General features: G+C 40.3%; 1 long non-coding RNA gene across 1 annotated transcript in view; it reads left to right on the forward strand.

The window, feature by feature from the left end:
* Positions 1 to 7196, forward strand: part of LOC140679688 (uncharacterized) — a 66196-nt gene extending 59000 nt beyond the window's left edge. Inside the window, exons 3-4 of the long non-coding RNA XR_012051060.1 lie at positions 6977 to 7028; positions 7111 to 7196. This is a non-coding gene — a long non-coding RNA (uncharacterized lncRNA). The remainder of the gene's footprint in view (positions 1 to 6976; positions 7029 to 7110) is intronic.
* Positions 7197 to 22198: the final 15002 nt, after the last annotated feature.

Raw genomic sequence — 22198 nt, forward strand, 5'->3', positions numbered from 1 at the left:
GCCCCTTCCCCCGAGAGGGCCCCACCGGGAGCCGTAGCTGAGGCGATCCGCGAGGAGGGCCCGACGCACGTCCAGGGTCACCACCGCGCCCACCGCACCGACACCCCGCCTCGACCGCCTTCGCCGCGGCCGGCGTCACGCGCAGCAGGTAAGCAGCTTACCTGCCCGCCACCCCCGTGGCCGGGGGCTCATAACAGGGGTCACTCCGCGCGCTCCGCCCGCGCAGCTTACCTGCCCGCCACCCCTGTTGCCGGGGGCGCGTAACAGGGGTCACTCCGCGCGCAGTGCGCTCATGAAAGGGGTGGGGCTCACCCTGGTTGATAGACAGCAGCTAGGACGGTGGCCATGGAAGTCGGAACCCGCTAAGGAGTGTGTAACAACCCACCTGCCGAATCAACTAGCCCTGAAAATGGATGGCGCTGGAGCGTCGGGCCCATATACCCGGCCGTCGCCGGCAGCGAGACGCGCTTGGAGGTGCGCTCAGCGCGGCTCCCATATGATTGCGCACTGGTGTGCGTCTGGGTCGTGACAGCGTGGCACGCGAATGTCTGTGCTGCATTGGATCAGTCTCCTTTCTTTAACAGGCAAAAGCTTTATAACCTCACTAATGCCTTGCATCGTCTATATTAGATATATAACAACGGGCGGGTGCGGGCGGATGGCGGGCGGATGCGGTTCTGATCAAATGTTAGATCGGGTGGATTGCGGATGGTTGACGACTTTCTGATGCGTTTGCGGATGAAATAATTGCCTATCCGCGCATCTCTAGTATATACTGTTATACTATTTAACATTGCACTGGTACTGTATGTGACTACTGTACTTTTACTTGTACTGATACTTCTACCATAACTACTGGGACTTATTGTGCAACTTATTGTCTTGTAATTAATGTACATCAGAGCTATTCAAATTGTTGTATTTTTTTGTATTTAGTGTATTAGAGTCAGCAACTAGTGTTTGGATCCCACTGTACGCAATATCTGAAGAGCGTGGAAAAAAGCCTTTCACTGTGGTGTACTCTGCATGTGACCAATAAAACCTTGAAACTTGCATGTTCGTAGCTCAAAATCTACTTTTCGATCAAACATTTTGAAGGCTCGCAGAAAGGACGGTTACTGTTGCCACTTAGTCAAAAGCTGTTAAATGATCATTCATGCGTTCATTTCATCTGGTATTGACTATTGCAATTCTATCTTCACTCTTTTCAACAAGTCAACACCAAAGAGACTTCAGACGGTACAAAATGCAGCTGCTAGACTTTAGAGCGGTGCACCCAGACTAGCCCAGATCACTCACATTTGATCCAGTCTTCATTGGCTTCCAGTCAAATTCCGCATAAAATTTAAGATTTTAGTCCTGACTTTCCGTGAGTTTCATGGTGGGGCCCCTCAGTACATCACTGACCTGCTATGCCCCTACTCTTCAAGGTCTTCAGGCCAGGGTCTTCTAAACATCCCAAAAACTCCTTTTAAAACCTGTGGAGACTTGGCATTGCGGGCTATATCTCCCAGACTCTGGAACAACTTGCACCAGTTCCTCCGTGATCTTGACTGTGTTGACACTTTTAAGAAACATTTGAAAACTTCTCTTTTTAGTAAAGCTTTTAGTTAATGCACCTTTTAAAGGGGAACATTATCACCAGACCTATGTAAGCGTCAATATACAGGTAAAAGCCAGTAAATTAGAATATTTTGAAAAACTTGATTTATTTCAGTAATTGCATTCAAAAGGTGTAACTTGTACATTATATTTATTCATTGCACACAGACTGATGCATTCAAATGTTTATTTCATTTAATTTTGATGATTTGAAGTGGCAACAAATGAAAATCCAAAATTCCGTGTGTCACAAAATTAGAATATTACTTAAGGCTAATACAAAAAAGGGATTTTTAGAAATGTTGGCCAACTGAAAAGTATGAAAATGAAAAATATGAGCATGTACAATACTCAATACTTGGTTGGAGCTCCTTTTGCCTCAATTACTGCGTTAATGCGGCGTGGCATGGAGTCCATGAGTTTCTGGCACTGCTCAGGTGTTATGAGAGCCCAGGTTGCTCTGATAGTGGCCTTCAACTCTTCTGCGTTTTTGGGTCTGGCATTCTGCATCTTCCTTTTCACAATACCCCACAGATTTTCTATGGGGCTAAGGTCAGGGGAGTTGGCGGGCCAATTTAGAACAGAAATACCATGGTCCGTAAACCAGGCACGGGTAGATTTTGCGCTGTGTGCAGGCGCCAAGTCCTGTTGGAACTTGAAATCTCCATCTCCATAGAGCAGGTCAGCAGCAGGAAGCATGAAGTGCTCTAAAACTTGCTGGTAGACGGCTGCGTTGACCCTGGATCTCAGGAAACAGAGTGGACCGACACCAGCAGATGACATGGCACCCCAAACCATCACTGATGGTGGAAACTTTACACTAGACTTCAGGCAACGTGGATCCTGTGCCTCTCCTGTCTTCCTCCAGACTCTGGGACCTCGATTTCCAAAGGAAATGCAAAATTTGCATGGTTGGGTGATGGTTTGGGGTGCCATGTCATCTGCTGGTGTCAGTTGGCCAACATTTCTAAAAATCCCTTTTTTGTATTAGCCTTAAGTAATATTCTAATTTTGTGACACACGGAATTTTGGATTTTCATTTGTTGCCACTTCAAATCATCAAAATTAAATGAAATAAACATTTGAATGCATCAGTCTGTGTGCAATGAATAAATATAATGTACAAGTTACACCTTTTGAATGCAATTACTGAAATAAATCAAGTTTTTCAAAATATTCTAATTTACTGGCTTTTACCTGTATACCTTGATGTTGCAGAAAAAAGACCATATATTTTTTCAACCGATTTCCGAACTCTAAATGGGTGAATTTTGGCGAATTAAACGCCTTTCTAATATTCGCTCTCGAACGTGACGTCACATCGGGAAGCAATCCGCCATTTTCTCAAACACCGAGTCAAATCAGCTCTGTTATTTTCCGTTTTTTCGACTGTTTTTCCGTACCTTGGAGACATCATGCCTCGTCGGTGTGTTGTCGGAGGGTGTAACAACACCAACAGGGACGGATTCAAGTTGCACCAGTGGCCCAAAGATGCCAAAGTGGCAAGAAATTGGACGTTTGTTCCGCACACTTTACCGACGAAAGCTATGCTACGACAGAGATGGCAAGAATGTGTGGATATCCTGCGACACTCAAAGCAGATGCATTTACAACGATAAAGTCAAAGAAATCTGCCGCCAGACCCCCATTGAATCTGCCGGAGTGTGTGAGCAATTCAGGGACAAAGGACCTCGGTAGCACGGCCAGCAATGGCGGCAGTTTGTTCCCGCAGACGAGCGAGCTAAACCCCCTATCGACCCTAGCTTCCCTGGCCTGCTGACATCAACTCCAAAACTGGACAGGTCAGCTTTCAGGAAAAGAGCGCGGATGAGGGTATGTCTACAGAATATATTAATTGATGAAAATTGGGCTGTCTGCACTCTCAAAGTGCATGTTGTTGCCAAATGTATTTCATATGCTGTAAAGCTAGTTCATAGTTGTTAGTTTCCTTTAATGCCAAACAAACACATACCAATCGTTGGTTAGAAGGCCATCGCCGAATTCGTCCTCGCTTTCTCCCGTGTCGCTGGCTGTCGTGTCGTTTTCGTCGGTTTCGCTTGCATACGGTTCAAACCGATATGGCTCAATAGCTTCAGTTTCTTCTCCAATTTGGTTTTCGCTACCTGCCTCCACACTACAACCATCCGTTTCAACACATGCGTAATCTGTCGAATCGCTTAAGCCGCTGAAATCCGAGTCTGAATCCGAGCTAATGTCGCTATAGCTTGCTGTTCTTTCCGCCATGTTTGTTTGTGTTGGCTTCACTATGTGACGTCACAGAAAAATGGACGGGTGGTTAAAATCAGGCACTTTGAAGCTTTTTTTAGGGATATTGCGTGATGGGTAAAATTTTGAAAAAAACTTCGAAAAATATAATAAGCCACTGGGAACTGATTTTTAATGGTTTTAACCATTCTGAAATTGTGATAATGTTCCCCTTTAACTATCATTTTAATTACCTTTGTATCCTTTTTATGATGTTGCCCCTGTTTTAATTGAATTGTTTTATTTCACCTATGTTTTGTACAGAACTTTTGTGATTTTATCTGTGAAAACCGCTTTATAAATAAGATGTACTTGCTTACTTACTTATTACCAAAACTTGGTGGAGGGATGTCGAAGAGGTTATCGAAGGAAAGCATTCTTGTTGGGATGAGGATATTGAGGAATACATGTGTAGATCCAAACAATGAAACTAGAGTGTTAGTTTTTCTCCAACAACATTTGTTTTGATACAGCAGTAGCTTTGCCTGCATTGTTCTTTGTTAGCAGCATAACTCTAAGACTATGTTTACACAGCAGGCCACAGTGGACCAAATCTGATTTTTTCAAAGTTTGATTTTTTTATTCAGCTGACAGTACAATCCATCAAGCGGTGCGGCTTCATAGCTTACCAAAGTCCTACTAAAACATTTTGATAGATTTTTGAGCGCCGTGTGCAATGTTCTATATTTTCAATGGAACATATAACATTTGTGTTGTTTACTTGAGTCATATTGCAGTCTACACAAATCTCTTATGTGTGACTGCCATCTACTGGTCACACTTATCATTACACCATGTACTAGGGATGTCCCGATCCAGGTTTTTGCACTTCCGATCCGATACCGATATTGTTTTTGCATTTCCGATCCGATACTGACCGATACTGGCCTATCCAAGCATGTATTAAAGTTTAAAGTTATTTAGCCTACTTAGTTGAAATGTTGAAAAGGGTTTTAGTACTCTTGATAACAACTAGCCAGCTGAATTAGGGGAGTTTGAATAATACACAATGGTTGGTAACAAGAAACTGACCTGTTTATTCAAGGATAAACACAAAATAGACAAAATTATACAGAAATGGCATCATTGAACTAGGGCTGGGCGATATGGCCTTTTTTTAATATTGTGATATTTTAAGGCCACATTGCGATACACGATATATATGTGGATATTTTGCCTTAGCCTTGAATGAACACTTGATGCATATAATCACAGCAGTATGATGATTCTATGTGTTTTGATTGATTGATTGAGACTTTTATTAGTAGGTTGCACAGTGAAGTACATATTCCGTACAATTGACCACTAAATGGTAACACCCCAATAAGTTTTTACACTTGTTTAAGTCGGGGTCCACTTAAATTGATTCATGATACAGATATATACTATCAGATATATACTATCATCATAATACAGTCATCACACAAGATAATCACATTGAATTATTTACATTATTTATAATCCAGGGTGTGGAGGGTAAGTGTCAAAAAGACAGCCAAAAGAGTTTGATATGAGAATAAATCTAAAGTTAAAATATAGGGTAGAAATGCACCCATTTGCAGGAAATGTAGTCTTGATTTTCAAAATGTTCTTTCAAGGCTTGCATGTCTACATTAAAACATTCTTCTTCATACTGCATTAATATATGCTACTTTTAAACTTTCATGCAGAGAAGGAAATCACAACTAAAAAAATCACTAATTTTTTCATACGGTGTTGATGTGGAAAGTTTTGCCTCTGCATTTTGATGGTGTGGACGTGTGGCACCGAATGGAGATAAGCGTCTCGACAGACGTCACAATATTTGAACAATGATGACGAAAACTGTTGTCTCTGTCGTGTCGGTGTGTCGAAAATTGTTATGCGCTTATTTTTTTAATTTGATTTTGTGCGTGGCATAGATTTGCTATGCGCAGAGGACGCTTAAACAGTGCGCAATTGCACAGGCCAGCACCTTAGAGGGAGCGTTGCTCGCACGGCTGCGCTAGCATCACAGCTAACGTTAGCCATGCTGCTACCTCTCTGCTCGGGGAGGACGTATACGTATGTGACGTATGACGTGACAGTATGTGACGTATGTCGTGACAGTATGTGACGTATGACGTGACAGTATGTGACGTATGACGTGACAGTATGTGACGTATGACGTGACAGTATGTGACGTGTGACGTGACAGTATGTGACGTGTGTAAGAAGGTGCGCTTGCTGTCTGTGAGAGGGAGACACAGGAAAGAGTGAGAAGAGCCGGTCGTGTAATGCCAGCAGCTAAAAGCAACTGCGTGAGAATTGTGGATGTGTTGAAGGTGTGCTGGAAAATGCGGTACGGAAATTAGGGAGCAGCAGAAAAGTGGAATGTATTATTTAAATCAGTGCGTTGGAAAACACGGACCGGAGTTTTTTTTTAACTGGATCTGGATCGGGGCTTCACGGTGGCAGAGGGGTTAGTGCATCTGCCTCACAATACGAAGGTCCTGAGTAGTCTTGGGTTCAATCCCGGGCTCGGGATCTTTCTGTGTGGAGTTTGCATGTTCTCCCCGTGACTGCGTGGGTTCCCTCCGGGTACTCCGGCTTCCTCCCACTTCCAAAGACATGCACCTGGGGATAAGTTGATTGGCAACACTAAATTGGCCCTAGTATGTGAATGTGAGTGTGAATGTTGTCTGTCTATCTGTGTTGGCCCTGCGATGAGGTGGCGACTTGTCCAGGGTGTACCCCGCCTTCCGCCCGATTGTAGCTGAGATAGGCTCCAGCGCCCCCCGCGACCCCAAAGGGAATAAGCGGTAGAAAATGGATGGATCTGGATCGGCATTTTCCCATGCCTTGCCGATACGCATTTTTTGGCAAATATCGGATCGGGACATCCCTACCATGTACCAAATAAAATAGCTTCGAGGTCGGTAAGCAAAACCAGAATTATTTCCTACATTCGGCGCACTGGGTTAAAAGGCGCACTGTTGACTTTTGAGAAAAAAAAGATTTTAAGTGCGCCTTATAGTCCGGAAAATACGGTATATATTTAATTTTTACGAAAATGCAGATCCAGAGAAGATTTGATTGTCATTTTGTTTCTTGGTGATGATTTTTTAATGTGAAATATCGCCACCTACAGGACTGGAGTGGAGCAGTGCCAACAACAACAACAACAGAGTGGAGGTACAAAGGTAAAAGAAGAGCCCTGATAGGTTTTTTGTATGGATTGAAGTAAAGGTGCCAATTAAGTAACCTGTTCCTGCTTCTTCCCAGTCCATAGAGCTTGCTGAGAGAAAGGAGGACAGCGCATCTCTCTGGCATTATCTTTGGAGCTTGGAGGTCTTTGCTCTACTTTTGTGACCGCCTTGCAAACTCAAGGTAGGTAATACAAAGTTTTGCAACAAGCTAGAAAATTGCTCTGTTGCCTGAAGAAATGTGGGCTGTTTCCAATGAGAGGAAATATGTCATCGATCTTACAGCAGCAAAATGTTGCATTTATCTGGACCCAGAGGGTTTTTTTTGCTTCAATCAAGTGATTATACGTGCACTGGGGGAAAGCTATTTGTTTCCTCTCACTCTAATGGGCCCCCACATATGGGCTCTTTCCACTCCGCCGATCACAACCTTCAATTTCATACATGGCTCTCTGCGTCGGCACAGGTTGTGTGAATTGCAACGGGTCAGGCACATCTCGTTCAGCCTTTCATTATTCATTGTTCTCATTTTCCCTGCCCGATTCCTTTATTTCAGGGAGTCATCTAGAAAGCACTGAATGCCTATTTCCTGCCGGCCGCTTTGTGGAGGGATAGAGTCAGGAGTATGGAAATGCACTGGCGAGAGATGACTAAAAAAAGCCGTCTTAATTCAAATTTATTTCCGAGGAACAGCCTATTAATTTATTCCTGCGGGGGTACCGTATTTTCCGCACCATAAGGCGCCCTGGGTTATAAGCCGCGCCTTCAATGAACGGCATATTTCAAAACTTTGTCCACCTATAAGCCGCCCCGTGTTATAAGCCGCATCTAACTGCGCTAAAGGAATGTCAAAAAAACAGTCAGATAGGTCAGTCAAACTTTAATAATATATTAAAAACCAGCGTGATGTGGGCGCGCATGGAGTCGTATATCAACATGGACGGAGCTGCGTGAAAAAAGCCACCCGGCCTCTTCGCGTAAACTTACCTTAACCACTCGCTCATCTTTTCTTCATCCATCCATCCCTTCGAGTTAGCTTTTATGATGACGCCGGCTGGAAAGGTCTCTTTTGGCAAGGTCTACCTTTTGAATATCACCATGGGTGGAAGTTTCTGGCCATTAGCATGGCAAGCTAGAACCACAGTGAAGGATGACTTCTCATTCCCTGTGGTGCGAATATTCACCGTACGTGCTCCCGTTGTATCCACAGTGCGGTTCACAGGAATATCAAAAGTCAGTGGAACCTCGTCCATGTTGATAATGTTCTCTGGCCGGATCTTTTTTTCAGCTATCTTGTTTTTACAATATGCACGGAAAGTAGCCAGCTTTTCTTGAAAGTCTTTAGGCAGTTGCTGTGAAATAGTAGTCCGTGTGCGGATGGAGAGATTGCGTCTTTTCATGAACCGGATCCCTGACGCTTAGTAGGAGCCATTTTGTGGTCTTTACAGATGTAAACACACAAAGGAAATGAAACGTACGGTAATATCCGCGCGCTTTTTCTTCTTTTACGCGGGCGGGTGGTTGCTTACAGTAGAAGAAGAAGCGCTTCCTGTTCTATGGGGGCGGGTGCTTACCTTGGCGGTTGCTTGCGTAGAAGAAGAAGCACTTCCTCTTCTACGGGGAAAAAAGATGGCGGCTGTTTACCGTAGTTGCGAGACCGAAACTTTATGAAAATGAATCTTAATATTAATCCATATATAAAGCGCACCGGGTTATAAGCCGCACTGTCAGCTTTTGAGTACATTTGTGGTTTTTAGGTGCGGCTAATAGTGCGGAAAATACGGTACATTAGAACCCTCGTACACTTTGCTCCGTGCATGCCTTTATTAAAAACCTGCGCATGAAAAGTACTGACGATAACACCTTGTTGTGGTCAGCATGCTGGATTTACGGCAGCCTGGGCATAGCTGAATGTTATCAGAGGTCCTTGCCTGCAGGCTGACTCATGCAATATGTGCACAATGCAGGCGACAGGATGAGAATGCAGCAGCAGATATGAAAGTTTCATACTGTATATTGTCAGTGGCAATGAAAAGCGGGTAGCGTATATTTCCGCACCATAGGGCGCACCGGCTTAGAAGGCACGCTGCTGGCGAGCGAGTCTGTTTAGGTCTGTATTCATACAAAAGGCGCACCGGATTGTAGGGCGCATGAAAGGAGTCATTCATATACCGTATTTTCCGCACCATAAGGCGCCCTGGGTTATAAGCCGCGCCTTCAATGAACGGCATATTTCAAAACTTTGTCCACCTATAAGCCGCCCGGTGTTATAAGCCGCATCTAACTGCGCTAAAGGAATGTCAAAAAAACAGTCAGATAGGTCAGTCAAACTTTAATAATATATTAAAAACCAGCGTGATGTGGGCGCGCATGGAGTCGTATATCAACATGGACGGAGCTGCGTGAAAAAAGCCACCCGGCCTCTTCGCGTAAACTTACCTTAACCACTCGCTCATCTTTTCTTCATCCATCCATCCCTTCGGGTTAGCTTTTATGATGACGCCGGCTGGAAAGGTCTCTTTTGGCAAGGTCTTCCTTTTGAATATCACCATGGGTGGAAGTTTCTGGCCATTAGCATGGCAAGCTAGAACCATAGTGAAGGACGACTTCTCATTCCCTGTGGTGCGAATATTCACCGTACGTGCTCCCGTTGTATCCACAGTGCGGTTCACAGGAATATCAAAAGTCAGTGGAACCTCGTCCATGTTGATAATGTTCTCTGGCCGGATCTTTTTTTCAGCTATCTTGTTTTTACAATATGCACGGAAAGTAGCCAGCTTTTCTTGAAAGTCTTTAGGCAGTTGCTGTGAAATAGTAGTCCGTGTGCGGATGGAGAGATTGCGTCTTTTCATGAACCGGAAACCTGTCGCTTAGTAGGAGCCATTTTGTGGTCTTTACAGATGTAAACACACAAAGGAAATGAAACGTAATATCCGCGCGCTTCTTCTTCTTCTACGGGGGCGGGTGGTTGCTTACAGTAGAAGAAGAAGCGCTTCCTGTTCTATGGGGGCGGGTGCTTACCTTGGCGGTTGCTTGCGTAGAAGAAGAAGCACTTCCTCTTCTACGGGGAAAAAAGATGGCGGCTGTTTACCGTAGTTGCGAGACTGAAACTTTATGAAAATGAATCTTAATATTAATCCATATATAAAGCGCACCGGGTTATAAGCCGCACTGTCAGCTTTTGAGTAAATTTGTGGTTTTTAGGTGCGGCTAATAGTGCGGAAAATACGGTATATGTATATATTTTACATTTAAAACACATCCTTGTGGTCTACACCAGTGTTTTTCAACCTTTTTTGTGCCAAGGCACATTTTTTGCGTTGAAAAAATGCGGAGGCATACCTGCCAACTACTCCGGTTTTCCCGTAATTAGTACGGTTTTCATCAACCTATTCCGGGTTACGGTTGCAGTGATAAAAAATACGTTTTTTCATTAATTAAAAAAATTTGTTTTTTTTTTAAGTTTTATTCACGAAATCGCGTAACAACAATGACAATCGACACTGCTTCCCGTAACTTCCTATCGAGCCATTCCGAATGCGCGAGGCTATTTATAGCACCGCTGCCAAGCATGAGGCACCAGTTGCCATTGTCAATACTTGGTCCGGGGTGTGTGCTTTTCCAGGATGCAACGGATAGTTGGCACGGGCGAGACGGGAATTAAGGTACATGATTTATTTATTAACTATAAATACAAAAAAAAGGATCAAACAAAAAGCGCGCACAGTGGCGGAGAATAAACTATGAACAATTAAACAAAACTTGCAAACTATGGCTTGAATAAAGAAAACTTACTTGGCATGGACAAAAAAGGAGCAGCGTGATCATGGACATGAAAAAATGGACAGAGCATAAATGTGGTGTGAGGTCGTCAGGACGAACAACAGAAAATGAATGAACTTAAATACTATGGACATGATTAGTGAAAGCAGGTGCGTGACTCAAAACGTGAAACAGGTGCGTGACGTGACAGGTGAAAACTAATGGTTGCTATGGTGACAAACAAGAGTGCACAATGAGTCCAAACGTGGAACAGGTGAAACTAATGGGGTAATCATGGAAACAAGACAAGGGAGTGAAAAGACAGAAACTAAAGAGTCCTATAACTAAACAAAAACATGACTTAACACAAAACATGATTACACAGACATGACAGCCATTGTTTCCAAACGAGCGAACGATCATGGAATCAGCCGGAGAAAAATCGCAAACGAGTCTTAAACCGAAAAGAAAACTGCAGTCATTCCGTGAAGAATATTCAAAAGCCTATCCGGGAATAATTATCCGTTCCAAAAAGGGTGAAAACTACGCGAATTGCACATTGTGCAGACAAGATTTTTCGATCGGACACGGAGGAATTAGCGATGTAAAAGACCACGTTGGGACAAAAAAACACAAGTCTAATGCCGTTGCTAGCGATACAAGTGGAAAACTTTCAACGTTTTTCGTCGCCCAAACAGATTCTTTGGATGCGATAAATGCCGAAGTTTTATTTACGGAGGCAATAATTGAGCATGGACTAGAATAAATTTGGATTTTAGCCACAAAAAGGTAATGACACCAATGTTATCTATTGGAATAGTTTAGTACTGTTATACTGTTAAAAGTGTTTATACTATTTATGCTTTCAAGTCCAAGTTGAAGAAATCTTGTTAAATGTTGACAGCATAACTACCAAAATACAGAAGTATGTCCTTAATATTTTTGCAGTGCTATTTCTGTTGAAAAGTTCAAATGATTACATTAGAGATGTGATGTGCCACTTTTCAAGTGTCTGATGGCTTAAATTCATTTTCATTCATTTTTCATATTTTGAATTCTTTTGAAAGGCTTACAAAAAAACTACATTTGAATTGTAATTCCATGCTATTGACAGGACTATTAATTTTAATGAAGTTAGCTTACCATGTTTACAGTATGATCATTGTGATAGAAATGTGAATTTTAGGCACAGAATATTTTTTACAATTGAACAAGGCAGTAGATTATACAAGCTTGGACAGAAAGTTAATAATGACACCAATTTTTCTTTTAATGGAATTGTTTAGTACTGTTTTACCATTTGTTTACTGTAAAAAGTGTTTATACTTTCAATGAACAAATTGAAGTCTTGTGAAAGGTTGACAGGATAACTGGCATTAACTGTCAAAATCATTTCAAACTATTGAAGTTAGCTTACAGAATAAACATGTCAATCAACCCATATGATTTTTGCTGTAATATTTTTGTTTTGAAAAGTCACTGTGACTGATAGAAAAGTGATGGTTTTAGCAACATTTTAACCTGTCTGAATGCAATCAATCATTTTGCGTCGGGGGGCGAAGCCTGAACCCCCCCACCAGGACTTTGTCCTGGACCTACCGGGCCCTGAACCCTGGCTACTAGGTTTTTCTGATTTCAAAAGTTGGCAGGTATGCGGAGGCACACCACCAGCAGAAATCATTAAAAAACACTGACAGTTGACAGTAAAAAGTCGTTGTCGTAATTGTTGGATTTGACTTTAAACCATAACCAAACATTGTCTCAAAGTAGGTGTATTGTCATGACCTGCCACATCATTTTGAGTTTTTTGCTGTTTTCCTGTGTGTAGTGTTTTAGTTCTTGTCTTGCGCTCCTATTTTGGTGGCTTTTTCTCTTTTTTTGGTATTTTCCTGTAACAGTTTCATGTCTTCCTTTAAGCGATATTTCCCGCATCTACTTTGTTTTAGCAATCAAGAATATTTCAGTTGTTTTTATCCTTTTTTGTGTGGACATTGTTGATCGTCATGTCCGGATGTACTTTGTGGACGCCGTCTTTGCTCCACAGTAAGTCTTTGCTGTCGTCCAGCATTCTGTTTTTGTTTACTTTGTAGCCAGTTCAGTTTTAGTTTGGTTCTGCATATCCTTCCCTAAGCTTCAATGCCTTTTCTTAGGGGCACTCACCTTTTGTTTATTTTTGGTTTAAGCATTAGACACCTTTTTACCTGCACACTGCCTCCCGTTGTTTCCGACATCTACAAAGCAATTAGCTACCTGCTGCCACCTACTGATATGGAAGAGTATTACACGGTTACTCTGCCGAGCTCTAGACAGCACCGACACTCATCTACAACACATCATTTGCAGACTATAATTACTGGTTTGCAAAAAATATTTTTAACCCAAATAGGACAAATTAGATTAATCTCCTGCGGCATATATATATATATATATATATGTATATGTGTGTGTGTGTGTGTGTGTGTGTGTGTATATATGTGTATATATATATATATATATATATATATATATATATATATATATATATATATATATATATATATATATATATATTAGGAGTGTAACGGTACGTGTATTTGTATTGAACCGTTTCGGTACGGGGGTTCCGGTTGGGTTCAGAGGTGTACCGAACAAGTTTCCACACGAACATATGAAGTAGCCGCTTAAGCTAAAGTCTTAACAAGCTGCTCTGCTTGTTGCCTCTGTCTCTGTCAGTCCTCTACACAGCACCCAACATTGTCCCACCCACACAACCATCTGATTGGTTACAACCTTAGCGGTAACAGCCAATCAGCAGTGCGTATTCAGAGCGGTAACAGCCAATCAGCAGTGCGTATTCAGAGCGCATGGAATCAGTGCTTCTGCGGTGGAGTTAGCAGATAGGTGTTTAGCAGGTGAGCATCAGGCAACGGACTCTTCCCAAATTAAAATAAACACCTCCCAGTCAACTACTAGTAACATCACTATGAGCCCGTTGACCTTCTAGAAACAAACTGCAGCTCAGCTCGCTCGCAGTCCTGGCTTGAGGTGAAGGCTAATTAGCTTTTAGCGTAACGTTAGCTCATTTTGCGGTGTGTGTGTGTGTGTGTGTGTGTGTGTGTGTGTGTGTGTGTGTGTGTGTAATCATTAGTAATGCAGCAGCCTAGTTTTGAATGGCAGGGTCCCTGCTATCACATGTTGATAAAAATATAACATTTACATAATAAATCAACTACAGGCTTCCCAAATGCTGTAATAAATTCAGCATGATGAGTTGACTTGAAACTGTTTAATGTTGCACTTTTTATATGTAAAAGAAAAGTTTTGTCATTTTATTTAATCTGAGCAACAACTTGAGGCAGTTTAATGGAAATCTCATATACAAAACATACAACATAAGGTGGCAAAAAACATTTCAATAATGAATAAAGCAAAATATGTCTTGGGCCAAAAATCACTACATATTCTCTACTGCTCGTTAGTGTTACCATATCTGAGTTATTGTGCATAAATATGGGGAAATAACTACAAATGTGCGCTACATTCGCTAACTGTGTTACAAAAAAGATCAGTTAGAATAATACATCATGTTGGATATAGAGAACATACAAACCCTTTATTTATTAAGTCAAAAATATTAAAGTTCGGTGATTTGGTAAAATTGCAAACAGCTAAAATGATGTACAAAGCAAACTATAACCTGCTACCAAAGAATGTACAACAATTCTTCTCAACTAAAGAGGAGAAATATAACCTTAGAGGAAATTTAAAACATTTATATGCAGGTACAACACTTAGAACTTTTAGCATATCAGTATGTGGAATTAAATGATGGAAGGGATTAAGTAAAGAAGTTAAACAATGTACTGATATGATCCAGTTTAAGAGGTTGTTCAAATTAATAGTGCTTACAGAGTACAAAGAAGAAGAATTATGAGAAATACTTTCAACCTTATTGAAAATAAGATATTCTTCATCTCAGTATGTTAATAATGACTGAATTAATTAATTAATTACATATTACAAAACTGTTGCATACTAATTCATAGATGTTATTTTATTATATAAAAAGGTCAGTAAATGATTCTATATATTTGTAAACGCTCTGAAGTGGGAAAGGGGTAGGATTAAATAAGCTTTGCTTCTTTCTACTCCTTTTTGGACATGATGTAAAATGAAATGATATGAAATTGTGTGATGTATTATGATGTAAGTGTGTTCATGTTCCAAATAAACTAAAGAAAGAAAGAAAGAAAGAAAGAAAGAATGTTGATTAACGTGGGCAGAATTATTATAGTGTTCCTAATGTTAAAAGGATAAAGCCATTGTTTACAAATTTGGTAAATAAATAACCAAAAAATGTATATTTTGTTGTTTTCTTACTGTACCGAAAATGAACCGAACCGTGACCTCTAAACCGAGGTACGTACCGAACCGAAATTTTTGTCTACCGTTACACCCCTAATATATATATATATATATATATATATATACATACAGGTAAAAGCCAATAAATTAGAATATTTTGAAAAACTTGATTTATTTCAGTAATTGCATTCAAAAGGTGTAACTTGTACATTATATTTATTCATTGCACACAGACTGATGCATTCAAATGTTTATTTCATTTAATTTTGATGATTTGAAGTGGCAACAAATGAAAATCCAAAATTCCGTGTGTCACAAAATTAGAATATTACTTAAGGCTAATACAAAAAAGGGATTTTTAGAAATGTTGGCCAACTGAAAAGTATGAAAATGAAAAATATGAGCATGTACAATACTCAATACTTGGTTGGAGCTCCTTTTACCTCAATTACTGCGTTAATGCGGCGTGGCATGGAGTCGATGAGTTTCTGGCACTGCTCAGGTGTTATGAGAGCCCAGGTTGCTCTGATAGTGGCCTTCAACTCTTCTGCGTTTTTGGGTCTGGCATTCTGCATCTTCCTTTTCACAATACCCCACAGATTTTCTATGGGGCTAAGGTCAGGGGAGTTGGCGGGCCAATTTAGAACAGAAATACCATGGTCCGTAAACCAGGCACGGGTAGATTTTGCGCTGTGTGCAGGCGCCAAGTCCTGTTGGAACTTGAAATCTCCATCTCCATAGAGCAGGTCAGCAGCAGGAAGCATGAAGTGCTCTAAAACTTGCTGGTAGACGGCTGCGTTGACCCTGGATCTCAGGAAACAGAGTGGACCGACACCAGCAGATGACATGGCACCCCAAACCATCACCCAACCATGCAAATTTTGCATTTCCTTTGGAAATCGAGGTCCCAGAGTCTGGAGGAAGACAGGAGAGGCACAGGATCCACGTTGCCTGAAGTCTAGTGTAAAGTTTCCACCATCAGTGATGGTTTGGGGTGCCATGTCATCTGCTGGTGTCGGTCCAACATTTCTAAAAATCCCTTTTTTGTATTAGCCTTAAGTAATATTCTAATTTTGTGACACACGGAATTTAGGATTTTCATTTGTTGCCACTTCAAATCATCAAAATTAAATGAAATAAACATTTGAATGCATCAGTCTGTGTGCAATGAATAAATATAATGTACAAGTTACACCTTTTGAATGCAATTACTGAAATAAATCAAGTTTTTCAAAATATTCTAATTTACTGGCTTTTACCTGTATGTGTTATTTGCAAGGCCATGGCAGGATTATGCCTGCAAAGTCTGTTTGCACTAGCGGTAGTTCTCTCTAAGGAGAGTTTATTCTGGATGGAAGATACTGCTTCTATCCCAAACCAGCACGGAAATAGGTGAAATCAAAGAAGCTCTTTAGCATCAATCCATCAAAATGGAGTGACTTGCCATAAGCGGATGCGGTGTAATGAGGTGCCTTCCTAGAATCAAAGTGTGCTGGCATCAAATGAGTTTTCACAGGGCAAATAAGAAGCTGCCATCAATCAAAGTGGGGCTGAGGGTGACATTCCAGACATGCTGCTGGTGTCACTGGTTGCTGTGGGATCTGTTGTCACAGGATGTCACCTGCTATTGATCCACTTCTCTTAGCGCCACATTTAGACGCTCTAGCCAAGGTGACACCAGGGCAAGATGCAGAGCTTCTCCTTTACAAACAACCTCTTAGATGACTTAATTGAATCTCCGGACTGAAGCAAATGAGCATGATGATGTATGGTGTTCTCTGCCTAAGTCCTAATGGCCTGCTTGTTTGCCAGAACATGAGAGTCTCCCAGTCTGTTTCGCTTTCAACGCTCTGACTATTAGCAATTAAAACCATTTCAAGTAGCCTTTTTGTTCTTTTTAAATGAGGAGGCACACTTTAGTATCTTATTTATGCCCACATAACTGAGGATAAGCGCTACAAGAAAATGGACGATTAACTACACAGCTTAGTGCAGATTACACTAATGTACTAACAACAAAATACTACATAATGGGCTTGTACTTGTAAAGTACTGCCATACTAATGAATCAGAAACCGTACTAAACCGCCTCAAAAAGCACCGGTTCCCTTTTAAAAAAAAAAAGTTTTATTAACGGGCATGACGGCGCGTCGTCACGTGGTGACATTGCTAATTTTACTAGCAGAGGAGCATGTTCGGCAGCGCACACACACAGAGTACTTACAAGCAGACACAGTGTGTAGACAGAAAAGGGAGAACGGACGCATTTTGGTGTAAAAAGTAAAGATAAAGGTGAAGTTATAACACTGAAACACCCTCAGGAAGAGCTGCTTTAAGACATGGCTAGCTAGCTAGCGGCTAACGTCCATCCACAGTGTTTTAGCTACTTCTAAATCACTAACCCTGGCCTTCATAGCGACAAATAAAGTACGTTTCTTACACGTAGCATTATCACTGGAGGACGAGAAATAGCTAAACATGCTTCACTACACACCGTAGGAGGATACAATAGCTCACCGCTAACAGCAATGTAAACAAATGCCACAGGTGGGTCTACACCAGTGGTTCTCAAACTTTTTTTGTCATCCCCCACTTTGGACAAGGGGGAGTTTTCAAGCCCCACCTGCCCCCATCGCCCCAACAGAGCGCTAATGCCAAGCTTTAACATTTTCAAATTTATTGAACATCAAGTAACATATAGTAGTATACATTCAAACTCAATAACATAAAATAACACCAAGTTCAATGATAAATATAATAACTGTGCAGCTGTGGTACAACTTGCATCAAGTTCAATAATAAATAAAATAACTTCCATCAAGTTCAATAATAAAACAAACAAAAGTGTTATAACTTGCATCAAGTTCAATAATAAATCAAAAAAAGTGTTATAACTTGCATCACGTTCAATAATAAATCAAAAAAAGTGTTATAACTTGCATCAAGTTCAATAATAAATCAAATAAAAGTGTTATAACTTGCATCAAGTTCAATAATAAATCAAAAAAAGTGTTATAACTTGCACAAAGTTCAATAATAAATCCAAAAAAGTGTTATAACTTGCATCAAGTTCAATAATAAATCAAAAAAAGTGTTATAACTTGCATCAAGTTCAATAATAAATCAAAAAAAGTGTTATAACTTGCATCAAGTTCAATAATAAATCAAATAAAAGTGTTATAACTTGCATCAAGTTCAATAATAAATCAAATAAAAGTGTTATAACTTGCATCAAGTTCAATAATAAATCAAATAACTTGCATCAAGTTCAATAATAAATCAAAAAAAGTGTTATAACTTGCATCAAGTTCAATAATAAATAAAACAAAAGTGTTATAACTTGCATCAAGTTCAATAATAAATCAAAAAAAGTGTTATAACTTGCATCAAGTTCAATAATAAATCAAATAACTTGCATCAAGTTCAATAATAAATACAATAAAAGTGCCACTTTGCAATCTTTGCAAAAAAAAAAGGAGGAGCTATGCATTTGGCAAGACAGGGCAAGTGACAGCACTTTCCCCCAGGAGAGCCACCTTGCTTCACTGTGAAACAGCACGGCTGTATGATCAGCTCCCATTTCCTCACACAGTGCAGAGAACAGTCGCACTTTCAGTGGTCGTGTTTTGATCAAATTTACCGCGCTCACAACATCTGTTAAAACCTCATTGAGTTCGGGGCTGAGCTGCCTTGACGCGAGTGCTTCCCGGTGAATGACACAGTGTGTGCCCGTCACATTTTTGTTTCTCTGCAGGCGCTGGCTCTGGCTCGACGACCTTTGAGGTGCGAGTCACAAATGTATATATTTGTGTAATTGTGGTCCACACATTAGCCTGCTACCCATCCGCGCGAAAGTTTGTTCCGTTTAGCCCCGCCCCCATTAGTTACTGTTGCTATGTCTGTCAAACTTTCGCTCGTACCGAGAAATATAAAGCCTACAGTAAAAATAAGTACCGGTCATTTCCATTTATTTATATAGCGGATTTCACAGACAGAATCACAAAGTGATTTACAGTGTGTATAGAAAATGAAAGCATAGTAAAAAAAATTATCTAAGAATATAATAATAAATAAAAAAATTTAAAGTGAAATTTCCTCCCGTTCCTCGCGCCCCACCTGTCATGTCTCTATTCCCCACCAGTGGGGCGCGCCCCACACTTTGAGAAACGCTGGTCTACACAGACATCGAATGTAACGATACCAAGTACATGAGCCGTACGTATGTGATACTATTTGAAATACTATTAGAATTTTTTAATTATCACTAAATCGTTTGTCTTTTTAAAAAATTGTTTATAAACGTTTGAAATACCTCCCTGGACACATGAGGACTTTGAATATGACCAATGTATGATCCTGTAACTACTTGGTATCACATCCATACTTAAATGTGTGGTATCATCCAAAACTAGTGTAAATTATCAAAGAAGAGAAGAATAAGTGATTATTGGGTGGATCTACACCTGACATCCACTGTAATGATACCAAGTACAAGAGCGTATCTAGTCAATACTACTATGATTACATTGATATCATATCAAAATCTTTTTTCCTTTTTTAAAAATGTATATTATGTTTATAAAGTCAGTAAATACGTCCCTGGACACATGAGGACTTTGAATATGACCAATGTATGATCCTGTAACTACTTGGTATCGGATCCATACCTAAATGTTTGGTATCATCCAAAACTAATGTCAAGTATCAAAGAAGAGAAGAATAAGTGATTATTACATTTTAACAGAAGTGTAGATAGAACATGTTAAAAGAGAAAATAAGCAGATATTAACAGTAAATCTATTTGAATTAGTGTAATTTTAGGTTTTTTATTTATTTATTTTCAGTATCAGATGATTTAAGTCGGTCAAAAATGTTTATAATTTTAATTAGGACCATATCATTTTTTAAAGTTCAGGCAAATTGATGCACTTTAAATATGTTCTGTTACAGACTAAACAGTATTAATAAAGTTATTGGTTTTAAGTTATTTCTTTTTTTCTTTAATGTTAATAAGGTATGCAGAGGTGTACTTAAAACAATATTATAGACAACTGATACTATTTGTAGTTGCAATATTTTCTTCATCCTAGGGGAGGCGTGAGAGAAAATGATTGAGAAGCTCTGTCCTATAGTCACTGTTGGTTTGTTCAATAAACTTCTTAACATACTCTTGATTTTAATTATATTTAATAATTACATCTAATCTACTTACAGTTTACAACATTGTCAAATAATATGATATTAATCACAAAGGGTCTTATCGAGGCTTAGGTCAGGCTGATTACAAAAATACATACTAATCAAATATACTGCAAAAGAAGGTACTGAAATTACTGATTAATTGCTTTTACATACTTTTATACAATGCTAAAATAAATTCTAACTAAATTGATAATATATATGTCCGGACAGGCTAACCTCCTCCAACCTCCGAGGACAAAGCTACGAACTATGGGAGACCGGGCTTTCTGCTCCGCCGCTCCCAGTCTGTGGAATGCTGTCCCTGGCCACCTGAGGGCACCACAGACTGTGGATGCTTTTTAAAAAAGGCTTAAAACCCCTTCTTTTTTAAAGAAAAAAAAAAAAAGCCTTTTTATAGATATATGCATACTAGTTCTAGCTATTAGGCTGTTCTAGTTTTTATTTTTTTATTTTTATTTTATTATCTTTTTATTATTATTACCGTATTTTCCGCACCATAAGCCGCCCTGGGTTATAAGCCGCGCCTTCAATGAACGGCATATTTCAAAACTTTGTCCACCTATAAGCCGCCCCGTGTTATAAGCCGCATCTAACTGCGCTAAAGGAATGTCAAAAAAACAGTCAGATAGGTCAGTCAAACTTTAATAATATATTAAAAACCAGCGTGATGTGGGCGCGCATGGAGTCGTATATCAACATGGACGGAGCTGCGTGAAAAAAGCCACCCGGCCTCTTCGCGTAAACTTCCCTTAACCACTCGCTCATCTTTTCTTCATCCATCCATCCCTTCGAGTTAGCTTTTATGATGACGCCGGCTGGAAAGGTCTCTTTTGGCAAGGTCTTCCTTTTGAATATCACCATGGGTGGAAGTTTCTGGCCATTAGCATGGCAAGCTAGAACCACAGTGAAGGATGACTTCTCATTCCCTGTGGTGCGAATATTCACCGTACGTGCTCCCGTTGTATCCACAGTGCGGTTCACAGGAATATCAAAAGTCAGTGGAACCTCGTCCATGTTGATAATGTTCTCTGGCCGGATCTTTTTTTCAGCTATCTTGTTTTTACAATATGCACGGAAAGTAGCCAGCTTTTCTTGAAAGTCTTTAGGCAGTTGCTGTGAAATAGTAGTCCGTGTGCAGATGGAGAGATTGCGTCTTTTCATGAACCGGATCCCTGTCGCTTAGTAGGAGCCATTTTGTGGTCTTTACAGATGTAAACACACAAAGAAAATGAAACGTAATATCCGCGCGCTTCTTCTTCTTCTACGGGGGCGGGTGGTTGCTTACAGTAGAAGAAGAAGCGCTTCCTGTTCTATGGGGGCGGGTGCTTACCTTGGCGGTTGCTTGCGTAGAAGAAGAAGCACTTCCTCTTCTACGGGGAAAAAAGATGGCGGCTGTTTACCGTAGTTGCGAGACCGAAACTTTATGAAAATGAATCTTAATATTAATCCATATATAAAGCGCACCGGGTTATAAGCCGCACTGTCAGCTTTTGAGTAAATTTGTGGTTTTTAGGTGCGGCTAATAGTGCGGAAAATACGGTATGTTTTCAATACACTGTAGCACTTTGAGGTTGTTTGCTCAATGTAAAGTGCTTTTTTACAAATGAAATCTATTATTATTATTATGTTTCTTAAACTATCAATAAAACTAAAGTGCAAATAAATACAGCTTTACCACTTTAGTCATATTTTGTGCGCTTAAACCTCTCTGTGACTTTAGCTCCAGCCTTCGTGTGTTTGTTTGATATCGTCATTACTGCCACAAGTGGTGGAAAAGTGTATTACAACTGAGTAGTGCTGTGGACCACCGCTGAGAAACAAGGATATTTTTGGTGGCCCTCGAGTGGGCGCTATGGTTA

The sequence above is a fragment of the Nerophis lumbriciformis genome, linkage group LG21 (assembly GCF_033978685.3).
Source record: "Nerophis lumbriciformis linkage group LG21, RoL_Nlum_v2.1, whole genome shotgun sequence".
Classification (NCBI taxonomy): domain Eukaryota; kingdom Metazoa; phylum Chordata; class Actinopteri; order Syngnathiformes; family Syngnathidae; genus Nerophis; species Nerophis lumbriciformis.